Raw genomic sequence first — 19,955 nt, 5'->3', positions numbered from 1 at the left:
AGCAGCAACCTTGACAGCTCAGTTGTGCAGTGTTTTTTCAACAGTCATTTATGGAAGTTTAACCTAGAGTCCCCTCCTCCAGTTCTTCTATGATTGGATAAGCAAGGAAGCCATCAGTGCTGTTGGCCAAAGCCACGCTCGCTTGAGATGGGTCTGGCTCTGTGACTTGCTTGAGTAAATGAGATGAGAACAAAAGATGCTTTCTGGATGCAAACCTTGAGAGACAGTGCACAATTAATCATCTCTCTCCTCTACCATGGTTAACAGCAGTCACTCCATTAGTTTGGTAAGGTATCCATGGTTCAGAGTCTGGTCCCTCACTACTCTGATCCTGGAACCATGATTTTCAACTCCACACAAAAGAATGGAAATATAATGTAGACAACTGACATATATCTAGCACCTTCTATGTAGCAAGAACTTAATATATATTTTCTCACTTAATCCTATTTATCTTATATGGTTGGTATCTTGCTCACTTACAGTGAGGAAACAGGGTGAAACAGGTAAAGTGCACGGGTAGTCAAGGTCAGAGACAATGCCTATACCCAGGTCAGTCTGCCTCTCAGGTCCAAACTCTTCTGCACAGGGTTGATAAGGCTGGAGAATAACTGCCCCACCTACCTAACAGATTGCTTTATGCCAGAGGCCAATTAATTTGCAGAGGGGATAAAGCTTTCCTATGACTACATATTCACTGTCAGGTACAACTTCCCCCTGTCAAAGCAATTTATTGTAAATGAGCTCGATGAATTTTTATGATCTGGACATTGAAGGAAGTATAATGCTAAGTAAGACAATTCTTATATTGCTTACAGGGTTAGAAGTGACTAGGGACTAGGGATCTATAAGAAGACCATATGAATATCCTTGTTCATGTTACACATCCAAACCCAGTTGGGCATATTCTTAGAAATCCTAATTCCTAGACCCTTGCCTATGGAATCAGAATATTTGAGAGTGGGCCCTAAGATTCTGCATTTAAAATTTTTAAAATAATTTTTGGCACTGGAGATAAAACCCAGGGGTGCTGAACCACTGAACCACATCCCATCCTTTTTTATTTATTTATTTTTTAAATTTTGAGACAGAGTCTTTCTAAGTTGCTCAAGGCCTCGCTAAGTTGCTGAGGCTGGTCTTGCACTTGTTATCCTCCTGCCTCAGCCTCCTCAGTCGCACACCACGCCCATATGGACTCCGCTGGTTTAAAAATCTCTCTAGGTGATTCTTAATTAACCAGCCCAGCTGAGTAGCCAATTCCAGAGTTTAAGAAATGAATACTTTCTTTATATAAAGCCTTAAATATAAGTGACAAATGAAAACACTAGCTTTATCTGATAAGAATGTGATCATTTTTTTCTAAGTAGTAATTGTATAGTACTTATATTTTAGGAGCTCAGATAAAGGAGCACTGTTTAGATAATTTCTATGTCCCTTATAGTGACCCCCCTGAAGATGAAGCAACACTTCTTATTCCTCTGATAAAGGTGACAACAGATTATAAAGAGGCCATATAATCCCACTTACCTGCCTTCAATATTGTCAAACAATAACCCAGCTCTATCATATTATAGAAGTTTCACAGGGACCAAGTGTTGAGGTAACAGAGTTTTTCACTTTGACTTTGCCCTTGGTGAATTCAGAATTTTGGGAGGCACCAGGAAAGGGACAACAGTTGCTATCTCAGTTGGACTCGCGACGGCTAAAGAAGTTTGAATCACAAAGTTATAATTAGACTTGAGGTTTTTGCACATCACAATAAGATGCGTTGACAATGAATCCATTGCATTTTAGCTTTCACTTGAATCGTGTGTAAAGTCCTCCAGAAATTTGGGTTATTTTTCTTTAAAATTCTTTCCACTTAGCAGTGAATGGAATGCTCTAAAGATGCACTTTACTTAATAGGAACAACAGCTGTCAAGCAGGCCTACTGGCAAACTTATTTAAATTTTTAATCATTGGGGAAGATGAACACAGAAGGAAAGAACTATATAAAATCTCCCACTAGGGTAGCAAGAAAAATATCCAAATGGTACTGGAAAGACCAATTTTCACTTTGCAGAAATATGTTTTGCCAGGCACAGTACACCACTTTACCCTCATAGCCAAAAAATACTTCCAAGATATATTCAGTTAGTTGTTTCATGATATTTATTCAATTTAGTAGTATTATTACTACTAATACTACTAAATTAAAGAGTTCCCCTTAAAAATGCATTTCCCCATTGGTATAAACCTTACTAACTAAATTAAAGCAAGAATTTGATTTGGGAAAATAATTTATTGAAGGAAATACAGGAATAATATAGGTGAATGCTGAGGAAAACAGTTTTCTCCCCCTACCAGTAAGAAAATCAATGTCAACATATCAAAATAAATCTTTACTAACTTGACCTTTAAAAATTCTATGAATGGAAAAAAATTCTGAATACTCTTTTAATGCACTGGGGATGATGCTAAGAGGCTATTTTCGCCTTCAGCAAATCCTGGTCATGATATGTCTAGCACCTAGACTCCAGAATGCCTTTCATTCCTGAATGCATGTGCTTTTCAGAGGCATAGAGAGGAGGCAGGGAAGACTACAGACTCTGGTTCCAAATTGTCTGTGTTCTAATATCAACTCTGCCTCTCAGAGGTTGTATGACACTGGATATGGTCTTGAACTTCTCTGCTTCAGCTTCTGCACATGTATAACACCCATCTCATGGGGGTTTTGTGAGAATTAAGTTATCTACTTACATGTGGCATCGAGTGAGCACTCATTATTCTTAGCTGTGATTATTATCCTAATTTATTTGGGGGTTGTTATCTCTTTCCTACTGTACCAAAAGAATAAGGATTGGCATCTAATCGATGGGCAAGTAAGGGCCTGTGTAAAATGAACTCTATTGTAGTAGGATAATTCAACAGCAAAAATTTATTATAATGCCGATACTGTTCTAGGTTTTGAGGATACATCGATGAACAAAAATAAAAATAATGTCTGTCCTCAAGTAATTTACATTTCAATAGCTGCAAAAGGAAAATTATAAGAAATAATATGACAATGTGTTAGAAGATGATAAGAGCTCGGATTAAAAAGAGGCAGCATAGCTGGTGCAGTGGCACACATCTGTAATCCCAGCTGCTTAGCGGGTAGAGGTAGAGGATGGTTTGAACCCAGGAACTTGAGGCTACCTGGGCTCATAGCAATACCCCAACTCAAAAAAAAAAAAAAAAAAAAAAGAAAGAAAGAAAGAAAAGAAAAGCAGGAAACAGGTAATTAGGAATGCAGATGGAGGAGTCAGGGTGCATTTCATAGGTAAGGGGAGTGAACACTGAGTTTTAAAAGGCAACAACATTGCAACTTGAAGGTAGTCCATTACACAATTTCCACAGCCTTTTAAAACTCCTATTTAAATTTAGTAGGTCAGACAACTTCTTATAGACTTCATGCTGATACCACATTCAGTAATGTTGTTAACGAAGTGGTTTCTCAACTCTGAAACATATGTTCCGTTTCCAAAGTGAGATTTTGGAGTTCTTGGAAACTTTAGAAATCTGACCTGATTTCATCATTTCAAAACACCCAGAACTTTCACAAGTGACCCTATTTATATACCATTCATACTTTGTCCCATTGCCGTGGGAGAAAAGACTCAATTGAAGTGACACTGCACTTTTTCTCTCTAACTCACCGTGACATTTAAGATAGACACTGACCTGGCTGCAAGCTGCACACATTATGGCTCTCAAATGCCTAAACAAAGGAAGGCTCCACTGTAGAAAGTGTTATTTGGTTACATTTATATGTCACTTTTTCCAACATAGCTCTTTGCTCCTAAGTGATGAAGGAGAGGTTTTTCAGCTACACTTAACCTTTAATTACAAGTGAATTTGAGTGCCAATGAGATTACAGAATTTAACAAAAGCTGACATTTTCCCAGGCCACCTTTATTAGTACTTCTCCTGTGAGAGGAAATGGAGAGGCACCCAGAACTGTCCTTTTCACAACTCTGATCCATTCCTTCTCATTATTAAATAGGAATACCAGGCAAGGAAACGTACAGGCACAGCAAGTCTCCATTCATTCTTCCAGTCTATCAGTCAGTGAGCTTTAATCAAAAACTAGCCATATGCTCCAATATGTTCAAAGATGGACTAAGTGATGGAGAATTGCATGGGGACATGCAGTCCTTGTCCTCCCAGATTAGAATCTTAGTGAGCTAGGGTTCTGTCCTTATGCTCCCAGGGACATTTGTATTAATAGACCTGCTGGCTTCAAAAAGCAAAAGCTAAAAGTTAAATTGATTCCAATTAAGAAAAAAAAAAAAAAGGAAGAAGAAGAAAAGGAAGAGGAGGAAGAGGAGGAGGAGGAGAAAATTTCTTATAGGGCATATAGATATCTCAGAATTTAAGTGTAGATCTCTGGGTCTCAAGATGGATGTTAGGTAGGTCACATATGCCACAGGAATTCAGCAGTGTCTTTGTGCTCTTCCCCTTCCTCTTTATCTCTGCACATTGGCAATTCTCTCTTTTCTTTAGTCCACAAGGCAGAAAAATAGTCACCTTGCCACTCTTGCATTTACCTCTCTTCCATTCAAAAGGATACTTGATTTGGGAATTATTTTAATCTCCAAATTTCCAAGAAATATAATCTGATTGACCAAGTTTGGGTTAGATGCCATCTATGAACCAATTGGGTATAACCAAGGGATGGGGGTGGCACATTTTGTACACTCCTAGGACCAAGGTATTACTTCTTTGGCTTATAGATTTAGGATGGCAGTTCGGGGACACTTTACATTTAAATTGACTGTTTGGATAACCCAAATTCGTTCAAAATAACATTGCAAAATAGCCTTTTTCTTTGAACTGAGAAAGTAATGATCATTAAAAGTTTGGAAAATGAAGAAATGTAGGGAAAAACTTAAATATCTGGAACATTCACAACATTAAAAAATCCACTGTTAACATTTACATAAGCATTTCACTCTTTTGCTTATGCAAACTAATTTCTCTCTATATTTTTAACTCTGACATTAAACATTTTTTTATTCTTTTCAAAGTTTACATTTTGAACATTTATCCATGTAAGTATATTTTCATTAAAAACTCTTTTAAATGTCTGTAAGATATTCCATTGTATAATATTTCTTTGATCGGTTCTCCACGATTTTCTTATTTCTGAGGTTCACTTTTGAAAATGAGAGAATAGGATGGTAAGCACCCATATAAATAAGTCACAATATGCTTTAGTAGCTATTACTTTGGATTATTAAAAGAGAGACAAAACATAAGGTTTTAGAGGTACGTGTGGTCACCAGGCAGTGCATTAAGAGCTTAATTGAGCAATTAGGTTTATCATGGTTCACCAGCAGCATTACTAATATAGACAAGAAGAAGGTGGAACGTTGGAGTAACCATCACCACCTCCATAGGCAGCCTGTCATTGTAAGCTGCTGTTCCTCATCCTCACTCCCCATTCTTCCACTTTTCCCAAGGGGAACACATTCCTACCTGTACATTTCTATCACAACTGCATGAGCCACCATTCTTGCAGGCATGATTTTTCCTGTTACAGTTACCAAACACATTTCATAATTGTTTCTGTGAATTCCTAAAGGGCATGGACAGTGTATCTTGTGTTTTAAAAAAAATATTTTGGTACTGTGGATTATTGTTTTTTTTTATTTGTTGGTACTGGGAATGGAGCCCCGAGGTGCTCTACCACAGAGCTATACCCTTAGATCCTTCCTTTTTTATTTTAATTTTGAGACAGGGTCTTACTAAGTTGCTGAAGCTGACCTTGAACTTGCAATCTTCACGCCTCCCAAGTTGTTGGGATCACATTCATGTGCCACTAGGTCTGGCTTATATTCTTGTTTCTTATATATCCAATATCTAACTGAGTGCTTGATATAGTGCATATGATTAACATGTCAGTGAATTAATGAATCAATGAATGGGTAAGTAAATTTGATAGGTCAACTGCCCAACTTCCCACAAGTACATAATTTTTTTCTAAAGACTTTTCCTGAACACCTCCAATGTTCTAGCCTGTCAAGAAAATGTGATGGAGTTAATTCATGATATGTTAATTTGTTTATGCAATAACCATCTATCCCTTGTCTATTACATGCCAGGGACTGAGAAGTCACAGATCTTTGGTGATTCTTATACAGAAATTCAAGCACTTGAATTTCTGGGGCTTTAGGCATCTGAATATTGACCATGAACTGTCTTGGACTCTCAGAGTTCTCCAGAGAAACAAAACCACATATATGTGTACAGGAAGATATTTATTATAAAGTTGGGCTTACCTGATTATGGAGTCAGATAAACCCCCCAAATCTGCACAGGGCACTGATGCTCAGGAGAGCTGGTGGGGTAGATCTAGTCCAAGCTAGAAGACCTGAGAACTAGGAAGGCAGATGGTATAGTTCCAGTCCAAAGTCTTGAGAAGGCTCAAGACTCAGAGTTCACATTTTATTTCAAGTCAGAAGACAGGGAAAATCCAATAACCCACTTTGAAGGCTGTTGGGCAGAAAAATTCTCTCTTCCTCTGGGGAGAGCCAGCCTTTTTGTTTTGTTCTATTCAGACTTTCAACTATTGGATGAGCCCCATTCATCTGTTTTACTCAGTCTATCAATTTCAATGTAAAGCAAGCTCATCCAAAAATAACCCTCACAGAAACACTGTTTTAGTTAGCTTTGCCTCACCATGACCAAAAGACCTGAAGTGAACAACTTCCAGAGGAAAAGTTTGTTTTGGCTTAAGATGTCAGCCCATTCTGCTGACTCCACAGTTCTGGGTCTGAGATAAGGCAGAACATCATGGCAGAAGGGCGTGGCAAAGGGAAGCAGCTCCGTTCACGACAGCCAGAAAGCAGAGGGAGAGAGAGCTCTGCTCCTCAGCGACAAAATATAAATCCCAGTCTCATCCCCAGCAACCTACTTCCTCTAGCCACACCCTCCCTGCCTACAGTCACCACCCAATTAATCCATATAAGTGGATTAATCTACTGATTAGGTTACAACTCTCATGATCTAATCATTTTACCTCTGAAAATTCTTGTATTGCTTCACACATAAGCTTTTGGGGGTCATTTTATATCTAAACCATAACAAACACCCAGAAAAATGTTTGAGAAAATATCTGGACTCCCTGTGGCTCAGTCAAATTGGCTCATAAAATTAAACACTACAGCCTCCAAATATGCCCCTCCCCGGTTTAATAGTAAGACATTCCATTCACAGATTTTATTTTATTTTTATTTTTTTGCTTTTCTTTAAAAATCTGACAATCTATGTGGCAATAATAAGATAAAGTTGGCTTACTTAGATAGGGGGATTTATTAATCCCTCCAGGTTATTAGGCATACTAACTCATTTACCAACTGAATGTCTGCCTTTTAGGTCCTGATAGGCATTTGACATGATGGTGTCTGCATTTAGGCTAATTCATCTGGTAGTTGGAAAGAGCTGGGACAGAATGAATAGAGTGCATGGTAGAAAGCTCCCTGGTGACTGAGCATCACCTAGCTTTGCAATCTTGAGTAAAACTTTGATGAATATCAATTTCCTTATTCATACATATGCAGGGATTAGAGATAATCTCCAAGTTCTTTTTAGTTCCAACATTCAATTATGGAATTATCATTTTGCAAGTCAAGGGAGTTAAAAAGTGCCCACAAATTGAAATGATGAAAAAGTTTTGGAAATAATGGTGATGATTGTGCAATATTGCAGATGCCCTTAGTGCCTCTGAATTGTACACTTAAAATGGTTAAAATAGTGAATTTTATGTTATTCAGTTATATATGACTTATGAGGAGGATGCATTGTTTCAATGTGTCATTAAGCAATTTTGTCATTGTGTGAACAATGTAAGATGTACTTATGCAAACTAAGATGACTATGATGTCATTATGGGGCCATTATCACATATGCAATTCATCATTATATGGTACATGACTGTGTGCTTTTCACCACAATAAAAATATTTTTAAAAGATAAGTTCCTGCATAGATTTGGACCCTGTCCTCCAACACTTAGGATCAACTATTTAATCAATTACTTAATGAGTCTTATGGGATGGTGAGGAATGGAGAGAGTAGCCACCAGTTTAGGCTTAAAAGGTGGATGGCTCTTAAAAGGTGCTCTGGCCTCCCTAGCTCCCTTAACCCTCTGGCCTGGAAGCTATTCCATGGTTTGCCCCACAGTCCCTCATGTCAGGGACAGGCTGAATCCCCAGGGTGTCCATGCCACCTACCTCTGACGCTGATGAGGAACCACCGCTGTATCTTCAATCGATCTAATGAAGTTGTAACAATATTTTTCTTTTTGTTTCTGCTTCTCACCTCTGTAAACTGATTCCTGGACACTAAACACATGCTGACTCGTCAGCTCAGCAGGTGACTCACCCAGGCTTCCTCTCCTCTGTCTGGGGGTGGGGCTGGCCTGGAAGCATCAGGACTCATTCTTCACAAAGCTGAGGCCAGCAGCTCACACTGAACAACTTTAACACTTCACTGTCCTGGTTGAACATGTTCCTGTGTGTGGCCATGGCTGCCTGGCCACTCTCAGGTGGAGTCCTGGGTGAATGGTAGATCATTTTATTCTATTCCTGGGTGCATGGAATTAAAGGATGAGCATGTTTGATGGGGAACTGTTAATTTTGCACAAAATGGATTTCTAAAACAGTTTATCACGATAGACACAACACTAGACACTTAATTTTGTTTACTTGTTGAGGTTAAATTTATATATTTAAATGCATGAGTTACATCTGGAGTTATTTATTTTTTGCAGTGCTGGGATTTACTTAGGTCCTTGTACATGCTAGGCAAGTGCTCTACCAGTGAGCTACACCCCTAGACTCCATAAATGGAAAATTGTAACACTTGGTTTCACTCCTGTGACCAGTATCTTTCTTTCTATCTACTGCCGCTCACCAGTCAGTCATGTTCACCCTCAGAAGAAACCATAGCTTGGATTTTTTTTTTTTTCTTCACTAGACTAATTTAGCCTGTTCTAGAAGTTCATCTGCCTGGACCTATCTGGAGGGCATTGTATTGTTTCTGGCTTCCATTATTTACTATAACATTTGTAGGATTCATTCATGACCATGTGTGTATCAGTAATTCATTCTTTCTTTTTTTCTTTTTTTCAGCACTGAGATTCAAACCCAAGACCTTGTGCATACTAGGCAAGGGCTATACTACTCAACTACAGTCTCAGCCCTTTATTTTTTTTCTCAGTCCTTTATTTCTATTTATTTATTTTGTGGTATTGGGTTTTGAATCCAGAGATACCCTAATCCATTATTATTATTATTATTATTATTATTATTATTATTATTATTTCGGGACAGGGTCTTGCTAAGTTGCTGATGCTAACCTTGAACTTGTGATCCTCCTGCCTCAGTCTCTTGAATTGTTGGGATTATAGTTGTGTACCACCATGCCCAGCAGAGTTCATTTCTTCTTATTGCTAAGTAATAACTTATGACACATTTAATTTTTTATTTAAGTTTACTTTTTAACTGATACATAAAAACATAAAAGTTGCACATATTAATGGGATACCATATGATGTCTTACACCTATATACATTGTGTAATGTTGAAATCATTTTACATAAATTTATCTCTTCAAACATTTATCATGTCTGTAAACATTCAAAACCTTTTGGCCTAACATTTTTTTTTCTAATTTTAATTTTTGCAGTAATGGTGATTCAACTCAAGGCCTCAAATAGGGTAGGCAAGTGCTTCTCCACTGAGTCACATCCCCTGCATTTTGCCTAGTTTTCCTGAAATGCACAGTGACTTATTGTTATCTATAGTCACCCTAGTGCAATAACACACCAAAATTTCTTGCTCCTCACTGAAACTTTGCACCATTGATGATCTTCTCTCCACCTTTCCCTACCCCCTCTCTCAGCTTCTAGGAGATCAACCTTTTCAGATTTTGCATGAGTGTGAGATCATGTGGTACTTTTCTTTCTGTAATGTTAAGCATTTAATTTTAAATTTCAAATTATTTTCACAACATAAACAATATAAGTTTACATTTTTTCTTGCAAAATTTGAAACATGATAGATAAGAAGTCTAATAGGGCTCTGATCACTGCTACTCCTTCTTACTCCTATTCCTAGGTATCTGGATATAATTACTGGAAACTGTTGGTGCAGATCTTTATAATATTTCTTTCTCTGCATTCATATACATGTAAATATTTCTTAAGAAAACATTCATATTCCTTCCTTTGTATTCATGGGAGATTGGTTCCAAGAATAAAATCCATGCATACTCCCATCCCTTAGGTAAAAGGGCATAGACCTGTACACATCCCCCCATAAACTTTATTTATTTATTTATTTAGGTACTGGGTATTGAACACAGGTACACTTTACTACTGAGCTATATCCTCATCCCTTTTTCTTTTCTTTTTATTTTGAGACAGGGTCTCACTGTGTTGCCCAAGCTGATCTTGAACTTGTGATCCTCCTGCCTCAGGCTTCTGAGGCACTAGAATTACAGGCATGTACCACTTCACCCAGTCCTCCCATATATTTAAAATCATATCTAGATAACTTATAATACCTAATACAATGTAAATGCTATGTGAATCATTGTTATTCTGTATTGTTTAGGGAATGTCAAGAAAAGAGAAAAAAGTTGCAATATTCAGTATAGAGGCCACTTTTTTTTTTTTTAGTATTTTTGATCTGAGGATGCTTGAACTTATGGAGGCAGAGCCTGTGGACATGAAGCCAACTGTAATTTTGTATCTTTAAATAGTAGGTATCACATTCTATCTATCTCTGGAATTTTTTTTTTTTTTTTTTTTTTGTGTGTGTGTGTGTGTGAGGGGTAGTACTGGAGATTAAACTCAGGGGCACTAGACCACTGAGCCACATCCCCAGCCCTATTTTTTTTATTTTATTTAGAGACAGGGTCTCACTGAGTTGTTTAGTGTCTTACTTTTGTTGAGGCTGGCATTGAACTCTGGATACTCCTGCCTCTGCCTCCCAAACTGGTGGGATTATTGCAGGCATGCCCCACAGTGCCTGGCTCTGAAATTGCTTTTTTTACTCAATGTTATGTTTGGTAGATAAAACCATATTTGTGCCTAGAAATCTACTTTGTGTGTGTGTGTGTGTGTGTGTGTGTGTGTGTGTTGGTACTGGGTATCGAACCTAGGAATGCTCTATCCCTGAGCTACTTTTAAAATTTTATTTTGGGACAGGTTCTTGCTAAGTTACTGAGGCTGGCCTCAAATTTGCAATTCTCCTGCCTCAGCCTCCTGAGTAGCTGGGATTATAAGCATGCACAGTGGCACCTGGCTACTCTATTTTTAAACTGCTGCATAGCACTGCATCATATATTCTATATTTTTAATCTAGTACTAAGCTGGTTTCCAAGTTTTTCCATTTCAACACATGCTGCAATAAAAATATTTGTCAAGTTTCCTGGTGTACACATGTGTTTCTGTAGGATAGGTGTGGAGAAGTGGAATTTCTGAGTCAGAGTGTACATTTAATTTCAATAGATTTGCCAAAGTGTCTACATAAATTCATATACTCCCACCAATGCTTAGAGTGTCATGAATCTTTGAAGTTTCAGCCAATCTTTGAAAGAAAAAAATTTTCCTCATTTTAATTTGTATTTCACTGATTTAAGAAAGATTGAATACTTTTTCATGTGATTACCAACTATTTGTTTTCTTTCTTTTCACTGAAATCTCAGCCCATTTTTTTTAAGGTGGCAAACAAAAAAACCAAAATATTCAAGTTTTATTTATAATAGAACATAAGAACTGGCAAGGCTAACATATTCACAAGAAAAGTAAATATCTCTTGAATTAAAAAAGGAAATATTTTAATGGAAAAACATTAAAAGATTGAAGGAAGGAGAAATTTTTCTAAACAGCAGCCAGTACTTCTGCTACAATATGTGCCTAGAAATACACATTTTTTTTTGTGTGTGTGTGGTGGTGATACTGGATATCGAACCTAGAAACACTCTATCTCTAAGCTACATCCCCAGTCCTTTATTTATCTTTTAAAATTTTATTTTAAAATTTTATTACTTGTACAAAGACGTCATTAAATAAATACTTTGGGTTGGGGATATAGCTCAGTTGGTAGATTGCTTGCTTTGTATGCACAAGGCCCCAGGTTCAATACCCAGTACCACCAAAAAATAAAAATAAATAAATACTTTGCTGATATTTACAAAATAGAGGTGAGAGGGTAAAACCTACAGTCTCAGAGTCTTTGATTTGCTGTATCTCTTTCAATCTTCTGAACAATTTACATACCTATTAAAATGTGATTCTAGTGAACTATGTCAAAAGCTTATCAATCAAGTCATCAATAGTGTCAACAAGAAGTTGAATGTCCGCTTTTTCTATGATCACTGTGATTTTGGAGGATGACATTTACATCTTTGCTGACTACTCAGTCAGTAACCTGCATGGATGTATGTCAAGGTATGATGTCATCCTTCATGTCATGGAGCCATCTTGTAGGGCAGTTCACAGGAATCCAACTGTGTGACAAACAATGATATTCTGCTTCCTTAATGAAACTATTGAATGTGATAAAATCCTTTTTCATGGTATTTTGATGGCTTAGACCACACACCTTTTATGTCTACTTCCTTTTTTTACCTCAACAGGAAGCTGATTAAACTTCATCACCAGGCCATCTGTGATTATAGCTACACCAATAAGAGCCATGACCTTATCAGGTCGTGCAACTGCAGCATGAAGCCTAAGCCATCCACCAAGGCTAGATCCAACTAGTATCTGTGGTCCTACAGCTAATTCATCAAATATGGAAAGAACATCTTTTTTGTTTCCTCACTGTGAATTCTTCTAATTTACCACCTGAATCTCTTAACTCCTGAGTAATCAAACCTTATACAGTCATGACCTAGAGATTTGCAAAACTCCTCCATTGCCAATACTTTTGTACCATTCATATTAGAAAGATAGCCAGGGATAAAGGTAATAAAAGATAAAGCCTCTTATAAGCTAAAAGGCCAAAGCTTGTAAGTTTGGGGAGGTCTAGTTGATTAAGGGAAGAGACTGATGTCTTCTGTCTGCAAACTGGGAGCCCCCAGGGTGCCCTCTGGGGCTTTCATGGATGTAACAAGCTGAGGTCACTGTGTGGGACCAAAGGAGACAGCTGCCCAGCCCCAGCTCCAACAGGGTACCCAGGCAGCCACAGTAGTCAAGCCCACACCCGCCATCTTCCCAGCTGTCCCTCAGCCCAATTTTTCTATTGGCTCGTTTCTCCTTTGCTTAGTGGGTTTATTGGAGTTAGTTTTAATACACATTATTATTCTCAGGGCCAATTCTTCTATTTTTTTGCAAGTAAGATAAACTTCAATTTTGGAGGCTATTTTTGTAGTACAGAAGTTTCAAATTACATAAATCTTTTAGTTATCACTTTTGCTTTTTTAGGCCCTTCTAAAGAAAGGCCTAAAAATCATCCTAAGGGTATAAGCACACAATTTCCTTCTGATATTTCTATAGTATAGGTTGATTTTGATGGGCTTATAGGATATTCTGATAGATGAGGGCCATTCCAATCTCCTCCAGGCTTCAGCAAGCAAACTCACTCCTATCACTTTGGGTATCTTGAGTTTACTATCGTGTCTTTCAACCTATTTCCAGTTCAATGTGTGTTTGTTTGACTAAATAAACACCATGAGATTATCCCACTTTTGTGGCTTGTGTTCCTTCTTAAATCCATCTTAAATTCTGAAAAGTAAACAAACTTATTCATCCAGCAAATATCTTTATGTGCCTCTTTGAGACAGGCATCAGCACACAGCAAGACAGACAGACAAGTACCCTCTTTTAGGAAATTTTTTCAATGCTGTGACCAAAAGGCTGACAGGAACAATTTTCGAGGAGGAAAAGTTTATTTGGGGCCCAGTTTCAGAAGACTCAGTCTGTAGACAGCTGACTCTGTGCTCTGGGCTTGAGATGAGGCAGAACTTCATGGCAGAAAGGTGTGGAGGAGGAGAGCAGCTCAGGACATGGCACCAGGAAGCATAGAACGAACTCTAGCTCACCGGGACAAAATAGAAATCCCAAAGGCATGCCCCAGAGACTCACCTCCTCTAAACACACCCTACCTGCCTACAGTTACCACCCAGGTAATCCATTCAAGGGGATTAGTGAACTGATTAGGCTAAGACTCTCATAACTCAATCATTTTACCTCCAAACCTCCTTGTATTATATCACACATGAGCTTTTCGGGGACACCTCCTATCTAAACCATAACATGTCCCTAACTGCACACCATGTAGAAGCCTGTTGAAGGCAGGAAGAAAGCAAATAGCCATCAATGTGATGAGGGCCAAGGAGATGTATAGCAGAGTGCTGCCAAGTCTCCAAGATGTCTGCTGAGGTCAAAGTGACTTCAGATACTCATATACAATTGGCCTGAACCTTTCCTCCAGGTCCTGCAGGGAGTCCATAACTTTCCCCTGATTCCTGTGAATTCCTCGGGGCTTTGTCATCTTGGCCTCTAAGTTTGGCTTCACTCAACTGTTTCACTTGCTTCCTATCCCTGAAGTTGTCCCTTGCTCTGTCCCAGGCTAGTGGACCTTGGTTCATGCTCCTTGATTTCCCCTCAAGTTGGCCCTTCAAGACTTGCATTTATGAAATCCCCAGAGGAGCTTTGGGGAGCCAGGAGGTATCTGTGTGTCAGCCTGACAAATTCACATCCAACACCCTGCAGCCTTCCCACGATTGGTGCCTGTTCATCATTTCCCCAGTCAGCATTCTGTGTGCTCCAGGGCCTTTGTGTTTGGTGTCCTTCCTCTGTCTGCCACAATACTCTTGACACATCTCCCAGTTTCTTGATTCCAGGCTCCTCCGCAGCTCAGTTAATCCCAGGTTATTATACAGCTCAGTTTCACTAACCATCTTGCCCTTTTGCAGCACAGAAGAACTTGCAGTGAAGCCAAAGCTTTGGTGTCTTTATCCCTCTGCTAGTGGGAGGAGCCAGTTTACAGATGAATCTCCCCTTTGATAAGAAAGATGCTACCCTCTGTTAGTAGACAGAAGCAGCCATACTCAGCTTTGAGTACCTTTCTCCCCCAAGAGAGGAATTAAAGAATGGACACTAATACAATGTGGGCATTTGTGGAAGAAGTGGCATTGAAGCTGAGATATAAAAAAAAAATAAAATGGGGCGAGGGCAGAGCTTGGAAAAGTATTCCAGACAGAATATGCAGCACATACAAAGGCCCGGAGATGGACTGAAGCAAGGCTCATTCAAGAAAACTAAGAGAAGACTGCAGAAATGAAGAGATTGGGTAAGCAGAAGAGAGTGGGGAGGACTTTATCTTAAGGGAAATGACAAAACACTAATGGGTGTTTAGAAAATAAGTAACAGGCTATAATTTTACATTACCAAAAAAAAAAAAAAAAAAGATTACTGTGGGCTGGAGGTGTAGCTTGGTGGTAGAGCATGCTCAGCATGTGCGAGGCCTTGGGTTCAATCCACAGCCATAACAGCAACAACAAAAAACAATTAAAAAAGATTCCTTTGACACAATGACACATTACTTTACACCTAATAGGATCACTGTGATTTTTTAAAAAGGAAAATAACAAGTATGGGCAAGAAAGTGGAGAAACTGGAGCCCTTTGACATGACTGCTGGGAATGTGAAATGCTGTAGCCACTCTGGAAGAGTCTGGCAGTTCCTCAAAATGCTCAGCCTAGAGTTGCCACATAACTGAGCAACTCTACTCCTAGGCATATACCTCAAAGAATTAAAAACCTGCATTCAAATACCAGTCCACAAATACTCAGAGGATGTTAAGTGTTCCACCAAAGGTCCATTGTGTCCCCACAATGGCACTATGGGAGGTGGTGGGACCTTTAGGAGATGGGGCCTTATGGGAGGTCCTTAGGTCATTGGGAGCATGCCTTCAATGGGGACTGTGGCATCCCACCCAGTAATCTTTTTCTCTTTTGCTTCCTGGCCATTAGGTGGACAATTTGCTCCACTGTTCACTCCCTGCCATTGTTGGGACCAGAGGCCCAAAACACCACGTCTGCCTGATCACGGACTGGAACCTCTAGAACTGTGAGTCACATACACGTTTTTCTCTTCGAAGTTAACTATCTCAGGTATTTTGTTATATTGACAGAAAGGTGACGAACATAGCAACAGAATGTGGAAAAGTTTTGGAACAGATTTTATAGAGAATGTGCTAGAGAGTAAACTGGTCTGGATGAAGGATTGCCAAGGAACCCTGAAATTTAAGAACACAGCTTTGTAGGGAAGCCAAGCTACTTGTTATGTAATTTTTTTTTTTTCCAAAAGCACCAGGGCTAAGTCGGAACTAAGGCAGTAATCCTGATGGGTATATTGTTACATAAAACACTAATGAAGCAGTACCCGAAATAGAATGGGAATAGTGTGAAAGAAATACAAGTAGTCTTATGAAAAGTAGGATTTGAAAACCTTCCATATGTAAGCTCCTTCTTCAAAAGAAATGTGATTGAAAGCCATATTGGATAAGTAATTATATGTTAAATTAGCCAGTAGGAATTATTTTTGTACTTAGATGTATGCATGTACCATATAAATTATAATAAGATACAGGCAGCTTTTAAAAAGCCTATCTACTGAAACTATGTTTTAAAAAGTTGTGGAGGATTTTTATGCCAGGGATAACATGAAAATTCTCAAACTTATAAAATTATAGTAATTGTTAGAGTCATAGTGTCATATACTAAAAAAATTGTCATCCTAATTGAATAAGGGTTTCCTGTCCACGTTCCTATTTTTACTACTCTGCAATTAACTTTATTCCCTACCTTAAGTACTATATACCTATTATAGCTTATAAATAATTAATATGGTTGTAGTTGACACTCTAGGAATTAAGCTTTTTCTCTTTTTAAACGATTTTATAGTTGTAGATGGACATAATATCTTTGTTTTATTTATTTGTTTTTATGTGGTGCTAAGGATCAAACCCATTGCCTCATAAATGCTAGGCAAGCGCTCTACCACTGATCTACAGCTCCAGAATTTGGCTTTTTCAATGAACATTAAGGCCCTGCAAGTACAGGGTATAGCAAGTGCCCCAACATTTTGTTGACCAATGCTCTAGATCTTAATACTACAAAGAGGAATAAGAAATAGTCCCTAAATTCAGAAAGTTGAAGCCTCATTGGGACTGTAAAACAGTTTGCCAAACATGAATCTAGCAAGATGAAGTAGAAGCTCATGACTGGTGCAGAATTAAGTTTTAGAAGATCTGAAGGGTCAGATCTCACTTTTTTTCTAGGCAGAGGTGTGGGTAAGTGAGGGTATTAAGAAACCTGGGGAGGGAAAACATTGTATTTGAACTGAGATTTTTCTGGGGATGAGAGAAGTGGTTATTTTCTTAAGAGGAGAAGACAACATACAGGTAGATCAAAATACAGAAGCAAACACACAGTAGAGGCGATCTGGTCAATAGAACAGTTGGCTGGAGCAGAGCAGAGGTGTAAGGGGAGCAGGATGAGGTTTTGAATGGAAGCAGGATACAAACTGTGGGTCCTTCCCTTAGGGAATAGGAAAGTAAGGAGGCACGAGTGAAAGCTCTTGTGTGGTATGCCTGACTCCTACATGAATCATCAGACTCAACAATATTAAATGAATTAGTGCGTGGAAAGACCCCACTACAATGCCACCCCAAGGAAGTGTTCCATTGAGTCACCGTTGTCAGTGTTATTGGGCTGAGTTGTGCAGGATCCTGACAGCTCCAGCCACCTTACACCAGACAGATCAGACCCTGGATACTTCATTTCTTACCCTCCTCCTAAAAAGACTGCTCCTGTTCTTGTCTTCCCAGCATAGAAAACAACACCACCAATGGTGTAATTGTTCCAGACAGGAACCCTTTCTTCACCACCCTATCACCAACCCAGCCCTGTTGTTTCTGCTTTCAAAATATATTCTCCACCATCCCACTTTCCTCCCTCTTTACAGCCAGCATTTTGCATTATTTAGACCTCTGCAAGGGTTTCCTGTCCACGTTCCTATTTTTACTACTCTGCAATATATTTTCATCTCAGATTAGTCTTTTAAAAATATAGTCTTTTAAAAATCAGTCTTTTAAAATATAGACTAACTTGAAACATCTCTAGAGAAATCACAGTGTATTTGGAAACATCACAAGTGAATGTTATTTTTACTCATTCCCAAATATGTGTACCTTTAACATCTGCAAATGTAACATGTAACATCTGGAAAGCAATAAAATTTTCATGGTGAAAAAAATAAAATAAAAATATAGATCACCTCACCTTACCCTCCCTTCTTAAAAGATCCTCTGGGCTCATTTCTTTGCCACAGACCACAGGACTCCAATTTCCTACCTCCTCATTCTGACGAATCCCATTTTCTCTTTGTTGACCAGTGCTCTAGATCTGCTGCTCTTTTCTGGCCTAGGCCCACTGCATGTTCCATTCCCATGTTTGTTTGCCTTTCTCGTTCTTAGATAGCAACTTCTATACCACCCTCTCAGAGGTTCCCATGAGCATCAACTCTAAAGTAGATTCCCTCCCTGCTCATACTGTGGGTAGTTTCACCCATCACCTTCCTTGGCCTTTACAGCAGATCTTCCTATTGGAAATACTTGTGTCTTATATTTGCTTGTTTACATGACTAACTGGATGTTTTTAAATGCAGATACTAAAAACAAACAACTAAATCTATCTTAAACAACAAGGACTATTTAAAATCACATCCTTGCAAATGAACATCCAGAGATAGGATGGGATTCAGAGCTAGTTGAGTCAGAAGCTTATGATATCCCATTATTTTTTTTAATATATATATTTTTAGTTGTAGATGGACACAATACCTTTATTTTTTATTTATTTTTATGTGGTGCTGAGGATTGAACCCAGTGCCTCACATGTGCTAGGCAAGTGCTCTACCGCTGAGCCCCTACCCTATTCTTTCATTTTCTCTACTCCACAGAATCAGTATCATCTGGAGGCTGTGAACATTAGTGGAACAAAATGGCAGCCTTTGGGGATAGATGTGACCCGCTGACTTTTTCACATTTACTAGAGATGGAAAGTCTCTCCTTGTAACTAGTTCTTTCAGTCATATTGGGCTAAATTAGGTAGACCCTTCACCCAACTATCATCAGGAAGAAGGCTTTATGCTGGGTATCTTGGGTCTGAGTTTCTGACCAAATAAGTAGGATGGGTTTATTATGTGTTAGTTATATTTTAGATCTGGAGTGTCTCTCAAAAATTTGTGTTGAAGGATTGGTCTCAAATGCAGCACTGTTTAGAAGTGGGGCCTTTGGAAGGTGATTGGATCATGCACCTCATTAATGGATTAATTCAATGAATTCACAGCTTAATGGGCTGTTGGGAGGTGGTGGAAACTGTAGGAGATGGGTCCTAGTTGGAGAGACTAGTCAATAGGGGCATGATTTTTAAGAGATTTTTTTATCCCACCCTTCTGTGTTTTATAGGTACACTCCTTGCCATGATGTACTGACTCAAACAATGGAAACAAGTGACCAGGAATTTAAATGCCTGAAACTGTGAGGCAAAACAAATCTTTCTTCCTTTAGGCTGATTTTCTCAGGTATTTTGCTACAGCAACAGAAAGCTGACTAGCACAGCTTTTTATAAGACTAATAAGAAATCTAGGAATGAAGTCAACTAATAGAATCACACTCATTACTCCACTGTGAAGCAAAAGTAGGATAACACTGGGGAGTCAAGCTTTTTATTCATTTACATTTCTACATTCAGTAAGAGAAGGGATCATGTCTATTTAATTCATCCTGTGCACTCCTTTCCTAGCACAGTGTCAGACAAGGAAGAACTCATGCATTATTTGTTTAACGATGAATTGGAGAAGAGAATCAAGGAAGCAGTTTAGAGGCCACTGGTCAGTGGAAGTATATACAG

At 38.6% G+C, this 19,955-nt stretch overlaps 1 pseudogene; it reads right to left on the bottom strand.

The window, feature by feature from the left end:
* Positions 1–12,333: 12,333 nt before the first annotated feature.
* On the bottom strand, positions 12,334–13,244 carry LOC114103723 (palmitoyl-protein thioesterase ABHD10, mitochondrial pseudogene; annotated as a pseudogene).
* Positions 13,245–19,955: the final 6,711 nt, after the last annotated feature.

This window comes from Marmota flaviventris, chromosome 10, assembly GCF_047511675.1.
Source record: "Marmota flaviventris isolate mMarFla1 chromosome 10, mMarFla1.hap1, whole genome shotgun sequence".
NCBI lineage: Eukaryota > Metazoa > Chordata > Mammalia > Rodentia > Sciuridae > Marmota > Marmota flaviventris.
Note: the sequence above shows the minus strand (reverse complement) of the source record. Positions and strands in the feature narration are given on the sequence as shown.